This window comes from Quercus lobata, chromosome 5 (genome assembly GCF_001633185.2).
Source record: "Quercus lobata isolate SW786 chromosome 5, ValleyOak3.0 Primary Assembly, whole genome shotgun sequence".
NCBI lineage: Eukaryota > Viridiplantae > Streptophyta > Magnoliopsida > Fagales > Fagaceae > Quercus > Quercus lobata.
Genome location: NC_044908.1, coordinates 72,546,808 through 72,556,152, shown reverse-complemented (window position 1 = coordinate 72,556,152; position 9,345 = coordinate 72,546,808).

Here is a 9,345-nt window from a genome sequence, read left to right as displayed (position 1 = left end):
CGAAAGTTAACAAATTAAAGAAAAAAAAAGGGTAAACTACATATTTGGTCCCTAACCTTTACACCATATTTCAATTTAGTCTCTAACTTTTCAATTGTGTCAATTTGATCCCTAACCTTTCAATGTCATGTCAATTTATTCCCTGATGTCATATCTTAGATGAAAATTGCTAACATGACAAACGGCCAAAATAAAATTTAAGTTTATTGTCTTATCAACGTAAGCTAATTTTTTGTTTTGACCATTAGATACGTCATAAATTTTCATTCAAAAGATATCGTTAGGGACTAAATTGACACGATACTAAAAGGTTAAGGACCAAATTGATACAATTGAAATGTTAGGGATCAAATTGAAATATAGTGTATAGGATAGAGACCAATTACATAGTTTACCAAAAAAAAAAAAAAGGTATTGCATAAAAATAAAAAATAAAAATGGTGTTTAGGCATGCGATTAAGACCTGTATGGAAGAGGAGCAAAACTTGAAATTGATAGGTACCAAGTTGGAGAGTGAAATAGCGAGAGAATTAGTGTTGGGTGGAACTCAGCCGTGGGACTGGACTCTAGGTCATGGTAGGCCAGCTGTGGGTTTGGTGGTGTGGTAGCAGTCCTAGTTGATGATTATATCTTGATAATAAGTTTTAGGGTGGAGGTCAGACATGAGTTTGAACTCTGGATTGTGGAGAGAGAGAGAGAAGTTTGGGCATTTTCCTCTTTGTTGAATACCGAAAATGTTGCTCAAGTGGTTGTTTGATAGTAAAAGTTGATGTTTAAGTGACTTTTGTGTTCTATTGAAATTCTTGAGTCAAGGTTTTAAATTTTGACAGATGCCTCATTTTGATTTTTTTTTTTTTCCATTAATTTTGTTAGTTTTTTCATTATGGAACCCTAACAAAGCAGGCTTTAGGTGGGTAAAGTGCCAAATTTCAAACCACAAGTAGGCCAAAAAAAAAAAAAAAAAACTTTTGGCCAAACCATGGGTGGCCAGGTGGGTAAGTTGTAACTTGCCCAATTAAATAACTAAACTTGTGACTTTAAGTCACAATTTCAAGCTAATAAATGCACATTTATTATTGGCTATGGTGGATGAATTGCAAATGCCTCATTTTGATCTTGTTTTTGTTAATTTGTTATGTTTTTTTTTTTATGTCTATAATAGAGAAAGTGAGGAGGTGGCTTAGGAAACCCTAATAGGGCAAACCAAAAGTGGATAAAATACAAAATTTCAAACCATAGGTAAGCAAATTAAATGCATATTTATTTAAAGCTAATATACCATTGACTTTAAGTCACGATTTCACACTAACAAATGCACATTTCAAGCTCATCAACGTTGCTGAGATTTGTTGTTTTAAATGCATATTTATTATTTATTATGATGATATATTGTACCTAAAAAACATTATGGTCCATGATATTTAGTGTTTTATTTTTTATTTTTTATTTTTTTTTATGATGATAGTGAGCTATGGATTGTGTAATCTTAAAATCTATGTATTATTTGACTTTAATTTTTAAGTTATTTATTATTTGTTATTTTATTTGTATTGAAAGGAAGATATAGACAATATAATCATAATATTATTATTGTTATTGTTATTTTCATTGTTACTTAATTATTTTTCTTGGATGTGAAAAATATGAGTAAACCCGTAATCTAATCAACCTAATCCACAACCTGATCAACCCACCCCACCTCTGTAACTTGTTTTTCACACTACCTAACCTTATCCAATCCATTTTCCAAGTCTACTTTTGTCTTGTTAATAACTCTACAAGAACAACCCCAAAACCACATACATCAATATCTCAAATAAAAACCCCTCAACCTTCTCCACCATCATTGCCTTCAGCCCTCCATTTGGTATCATAATTCAATTGAAGGAACCTAATGCAAAGTGTGTTCCATATGATCCCTAATCCCGACAAACCTTGACCCTTCAAATTGAAGACCCACAAAACCCATCCCACAATCAAACCCCAGCAACCCAAGACGAATCAACCGCACTCTTTGAGTCGGTTCGTGTTAATCTCAACAATGCCAATTTGGCTCAGGCATTGAGGTTGCCTTTTTCAGTGAAGAAGAGCACCGCCGCTTCGATGGTGGAGGTGGACTCCTTGGGGTTGGTGAAGGAGATTGGGTTTGTGGAGGATTTGGTGTCCAATTGGATTCTTTTACACCACACACTACCCAAACTCTCTAATCTCAAAATCTCATCTCCGCTCAAAACCTTACACCCGATATCAACCAATAGCAAGCAGATCAAAAGGCTAATCTTCGAGGTTTTGATCATGGAAGCCATGGGGTCTTGATGCGGAGAAAACAATGGGAAAAATTTAGAGTCTTGCTGGTGGGTGTTGTGAAACACGGATCAGTGGTTGGTGGATGTGGTGTTGTGAATGGTATGTGGTGGTGGTTGTTGGTGTAGGTTGATTGGTTTGTTTGTGTTTGGTCTCTGTTTGGTCGGTTGGGTCTGTTGATGATTTTGGCTTGGGTTGTGATCTAGGATTCGTTTGTGTTTGGTCTCTGTTTGTGATCTAGGTCTCTATTTGTGTTTGGTCTTTGCTTCTTTTTTTTGGTGTGTGTTCTTGTGATCTGGGTTTGAGTTCTTGGTTGTTGGGTTTGATTTAAGAAGAACTTGAAGAACAAGTTGCAATGTTCTTATGAAAAATAATGAAAAGTAACAAATTTTTTTTTATTAAATTATATTTAAGTTTTTTTAATTTAATTTCTTTTTTTATATATAAATTTTCTGGTCCGACTTAAAAAAAAAATTAAAATGCTGATACGTCATTTAAAAATGTCAAATAATTTTTTTAATAATAATTTAATGGCCACGTCAGCGTCATGTTTGCAAACAAGGCACTCCACTTGCCACGTTGGAGTTTTCTGTTAGTGGGTTGATGACAGAGACCAAAATAGAATTGATATTCAGATTTTAGGGACTGGAATAGTAGCAAAATCAAAATAGGGACCAAAATGGGAATCGGTCCAAATGGAGGGATCAACAGTGTATTTTTGCCTCTTTTTTATTTATTTATTTACACCCATGCATTATAAAAATACTTAGAAATGAACCTATAAGTGTGATTCCTAATAATGTCGCAAAGTGATCCACTAATTTAGTAGCTACATATGATATGAATTTTTAGCTCACAAGATTTTGACCAATTTAGACTATGGTTGCCATAAAAAACCCATATCATTAAGTCAAACATTGTTATTGTTATTTTTTTTATTTTTTTTTTTTCTAGATGTGAAAAAATATGAGTAATCTTGTAAAATCAACCCAATCCACAATTTGATCGACCCACCCTACTTGTAACTTGTTTTTTACCCAACCTAACCCTACCCAATCCATTTTCCAAGTCTACTTTTGTCTTGTTAATAACTCTACAATAACAACCCCAAAACCACATACATCAATACCTCAGATAAAAATCCCTCAACCTTCTCCACCATCATTGCCTTTAGCCCTCCGTTTGGTATCATAACTCAATTGAAGGCACCTAATGCAAAGTGGGTGCCATATGCATCACTTAAGGAGACCATCAGAAATACTAAGGCCAAAACCAATATAAGGTATCGAAATCAATATTCGACTTTATCTTCTTCTTCTTTGAAGTTCAAAACAGGGTAAACTCCAGATTTGCTAGTGAGAATTGGGTAGACTATCAATGATAAAAATATGATCGATACAATAGCTAGTACCATCCAACATCCATAATCTGTGATTCTTGCTGCACTAAACCCCATATGACCAATGCATAAATGTTGGAGTCCAAAATAATCTGAAATCTTTGCAAGCTAGCTAAAATCGATAGATGAAAGGCTGATACCGCAAAATATACCATGGCAATATTATATGTGTCACTTTGCATACTTGTAAATTTATATATTGCACAAGTTTTGACATGGGTATGGGTACAACACGATACAGGATACAAGGATGCATCATTTCTTGAAAATTTATGATATGACACATTCGGAATGCTACAATTAATTAAATTAATATTTAGTTTTAGGTATATTTTTGGACATGTGGTTATATTTATTTTAGAATCTAAAATCAAGTAGCAATAATAAAATGTTTGTAAATATATTAATTAAGAATTTTTTTTTTTAATATAGCAATTGGAGAAGTGCTACATCCGTATATTTTTGGACATATGGTTATATTTATTTTAGAATCTAAAATCAAGTAGTAATAATAAAATGTTTGTAAATATATTAATTAAGAATTTTTTTTTTTTTTAAATATAGCAATTGGAGAAGTGCTACATCCACAATATTTCACAATAAATCATAGGTTGTTAGTTGTTATTGGCTCTAATTTGAACCTACCACTGAAATTTCTTTTTTATCCCACCACTAACAACCTATAACAACTTACCGCTTAGGATTTGTTGTGAAAATGTTGTGAATATAAATTTCTAACAATAAACAAAACCAAGATAAACATATACATAAATATACACATGACACTAAAATATTTTGTTTCATTTAAAATCACAAACATATGTTATTCTTTATTCTTTATTTTCAAGGCATGCCAAACTCACAAACGTTGTTTCATTTAACATTATACACTTTGGCACTTTGTTGTTATTGTATCTGCATGGCATGTACTCATTCCACCACTATTTTGTTCAATCACGTTCTCTGTCATTTGTTTGGATTTGAGAAAAAATAAATAAATAAAAGGAGTATAACAACCAAACGTTTTGAAAAAGAACACCAATAACCACTTACGTAGGGCCACACCTGAAACCTTTTAATTCCACAAAGATAATTATAGTTTAAATACCAGCCACGCTTGTCAGTATGTGAAGAATGATAATATATTAAACTAATCACTAATCCGTGCGATACACAGGAATTATATTAAAAATAAAGTTTTAAAAAGAATAACTTTAGAAATTTTGTTTATATTGCATATTTATTTATGGTAATTTAAAAGATACCATCACTTAACTGGGAAGAAATATTTAAAAATATGTTTTCTTCTTGTTAAATGATGAGAAATGTATTCTTCTAGGCTATAGTAAAATTTCTACCTTGTAAAAAAAAAAAAAAAAAAAAAAAAAAAAAAAAAAAAACAAACAGTTTTACATGCACATTTAGTATTTATGGTGATGATATACTGTATCTTAAAAAAATTATGGCCCATGACATTTAGTTCCCCCCCCCCCCCTCTATGATGATAGTGAACTATGAAATGCATAATCTTAAGAATTTATGTATTATTTAACTTTTATTTCTCATCAAATATATATATATATATATATATATATATATATATAACTTTTATTTCTTGTTAATTTATTATTTGCTCTCTTATTTATATTGAAAGGAAGATAAATACAATACAATCATATTATTATTATTATTATTATTGTTGTTGTTGTTGTTGTTGTTGCTGTTGTTGTTGTTACTTTATTTTTTCTGCATGTGAAAGAATATGAGTTAACTTGTAACCCAATCAGCCCAACTATTTATATGGTGGTGACATTCTAGCTAGCTTAGCATCAAAGAGGATTCACTGTGAGGAAACTTGGATAATTGGTAGTCCATGTGAGAAGTTGCATTCTCGATCTCGAAGCCATGGGATAGTAACTTATTAGTAAGTCACTAGTTAGGCTTTCCATCTCTTTATTGTTATGATGAGCCAACAAGGTCTCATTAGAAACTCTCATCAGATTACTAAGCACCTTTGCCACTACTTTCATTATCCTTAGCAATAAAGATGGTAACAGACAAAGAGAAAAGAACTGCTCGTGAAGGCCAAGTTGGAAGTTGAACTTTGTCCAAACTATTTTTGGGGAATACTTATGGTTGGTGACCTACTTAAGTACATGATTGAAATTTTTCACAATTAGCTGTTCCCTTTTCGATAATCTTGTATATTTTCTCCCTTCAACTCTATTAACAACATTAATTTTCAATATTTGGAAGAGATTGTTTTCTAATAAAGAGATAAAATGTTTGATAAGGTTACTCCATTTTCCAAACCTTGTAAAAGTGCATGGGTTTTGGCTAGACTTTGCAAAATTGAACCCCTAAACAATAACCTAAAGATTAATACCTGATTTGACCAAGGATTTTATGAATAGCAATAAAAACGAATCGACCCGACTTGACCCATTTTGAAGTGATTTTTTTCCCACATTAGATTCATATGAGACAATATAGTATATTCACTCTTAACAGTTTCACATGCACATTTAGTATTTATGGTGATGGTAAACCGTACCTAAAAAGACTTATGGTCCATGACATTTAGTTTTTCCCACATTCTTTTATGATGATAGCGAACTATGGATGTGTAATCTTTTATGTATTATTTAACATTTATTTTTGGGTAATTTATTATTTGTTTTCCTATTTGTATTGAAAGGAAGATAAATACAATATTATTATTGTAATTGTTATTATTATTGTTATTGTTATTGTTACTTTATTTTTTGTATGTGAACAAAAAATATGAGTCAACTCGTAACCAGAAAGCTTAACCAATAACCTAGGTGCTTTGGAGTCGGTCAAAGATTCATGTCGTTAATACAGACAATTCATTCGGGAAGGAGCTCTTGTGTGAGAAGTTTCGAAGTTGTGGTGGATCAACAATGAGTTACCTATTGAGATATAAGAGTCTAGGAAACAAATTTTTTGTTCTAGATTGCAAACTCCTTTTGTAGTTAATTGCCATAACTTGGGTGTGCTGCCTTAGTAGTAGTTTTTCCTTTGAAAATGTTCTCCATCGTTTTTCCACTTTGTCACTGCTTGTCTTGATTGTTTTACTATAATAAACTGATACTTAAGCTAATAAAAATAATAAACTTAATCACTAAATCATTATTTTAACATTACTTTCGTACCTTTACACACAATTTAAATGTACAGTTAAATAGGTAGGTTAAATAATAGAGTTCATTGGTGAAAGGTTGGCCCCTAGCTACAATAGTTTCTCACATTTTTAATGCATCAACCAGATTTTTGTGTACAGATGGAACAGATGTGGACTGCAAATTGCCAACCATGGCTTTCAATTATTAGTTTGTACAAAACCTTATCCTTTCCAAAACTACAGCCTTTTTTTTTTTTTTTTTTTTTTTTTTTTTTTTTAAATGTAGTTGTTATTTATTTAAATTTAAAGAAGGTAGCTTTTATTATTTGACAAATTTCTTTTGATTATATCCCAAAAACTTGTAATCAAGTTGCCCAAACTCTTACTGGGACTGCAAAAGAGGTTGTGGAGGCATTGGTTTGGACTGAGAAATGCCCTCTTTCCTGTTTTCCATTCTTAATGTTTAATGGAATAAAGTTCTATCCATTTTTACCATTTAAAAAAAAAACAACAACAACAACAAAAAACAAAAAAAAACCATAAGTGGGGAAGGGATGGACTAAGGTCATGGGATCAAATGAGGATTAGCAGGGTGATGTTGATTTTCATACTCTTTTTAAGAGTGGTGTGGTCCAAGCTTTAATTGATCTTTTAAAATTACCTATCTATCTGCACACACTCATGAGTCCTTGTGTTGCACACGGTGATTAACATTCTCTCTGGAGGAATTGGAAGACAGGAATAATGCATCTTGACAAATAATCATTTTTGAAAAGCATATCTAATTTGCCAATTGCCACAATCAAATACATATAATCGTTTTAACTTAACCTGTTCATTCAAAACTCCAAAGCCACTTCGGCTAGAATACCCAAAGCAAAATCAAAATTTCATAGATCAATTAAATTTGATCATGCATAATTCGATTAAGTGAAAATTTCAGCAATCAAAATATCAAATGGATCATTATTTATCACTGTGTGTTCATTTGGGTTTCTCATAGGTTCTACTTCTATTTTGTTTGCGAAAAGTTACATCAAAATTTCCGTGTGATTCTAATAGTTGAATCTAAATTCAAGCTTAAGCTTAACTCATTTGTTGGATAAAAGAACATTAATAAATTATTTCTCAAATCAAGCTTGAATCAATCATAAATAACTTATATTATATATATATGACCAATTTAAAAATTCTGATAAAGTGCTTCGACAAAACCTTTTTTTTTTTCTTTTTTTGAGAATCAAGGCAAAGCATTTTAATAACAAAGACGGTTAAAATCAGCCTAAAGTATATCTGTAATATCTGGTGGTACATCTTCCATCCAAACTTGTAAAGAAAAAAATATTGTTCATCTCGCTAGTGAGTAAGTTACAGTATTATAGTGCCTTTGTATATGAGAATAAGTTAAGTTTGAAAAATAAGAGGCTGAATACCGTATCTCTTTTACAATGTGGCCAAAGTTTGACAAAACCTTATTATAACATTATATATTTTAATGCTGTTGTTTGTTATTTTTGGAGGAAAATATAGTTCTTTTTAAGTCTTAAGCTTTTTTTTTTTAGTTTAGTTTAGTTTTTTATTTTTTTGGCATTTCGTCAAGGAAGATTGTGCAAATCTGCCTGAGGTACTGATTCAAAGTTTTAGGTTCTTTAAATTATCTTCCAAATTTACACCCTTAAAAGAGAAGTCAAGTCATCCTAAAATCTTTATCATAACCCAAGTTGTTAACGTGGCCACTGGCCTTTGTTTTCTGTTTTATGTCCTTTTCCATTTCATTTAATTAATGTTCGTAGATGACCATCTTGACACCACATGGTTTTTGACTTTTTCGTTAACTTTTCTTCTTTTGAAATTTCACCTTAAGGCTTAAGCCTACTCTACTTTCTACCCCACTTTTGCTGATATAATTAGACAATCTTTTCTTTTTTAATTTTCTTTTCAATTATAGTCCTACACTAAAAACCAAAATTGGTAAAGTATGCAACATTCTTCTAAACAAATTCATACCTCATCAACTCAAATACAAATATTAATTCATACTTAATCAACTCAAGTACAAATATTAATCTGAGTTCCAGTTAGCTTAATTGGTAAAAAAAATTTGTCGTTGAATAAAATATTTGAGGTTTAATTCTTGCACAAATATTAATTCAATTTAAGTAAATAAAAAATAAATAAAAATAAAAAGCTTTTTATGATTATCGATTAGATCAATTCTTTCAAGAGAATTGCTATGTTCAAAACACTTTCACAACAAATTATAGGTGACAGGTTGTTATTAGCTATTACAAGTGGACAAAAAAGTAATATAAGTTGTAGATTTAAATTAGAACCAATAACAACTCATCACCTTTGATTTGTTGTGAAAAATGTTGTAGATGTAACACTTCTCTTCTTTCAATGTGTGTCCTAAAAAGTTTCTCTTCATTACTTTTTAAATAAATAAATAAATTTATTTTAGGTTGAAATTTATTTTTTATAAATTTAAAAATATACT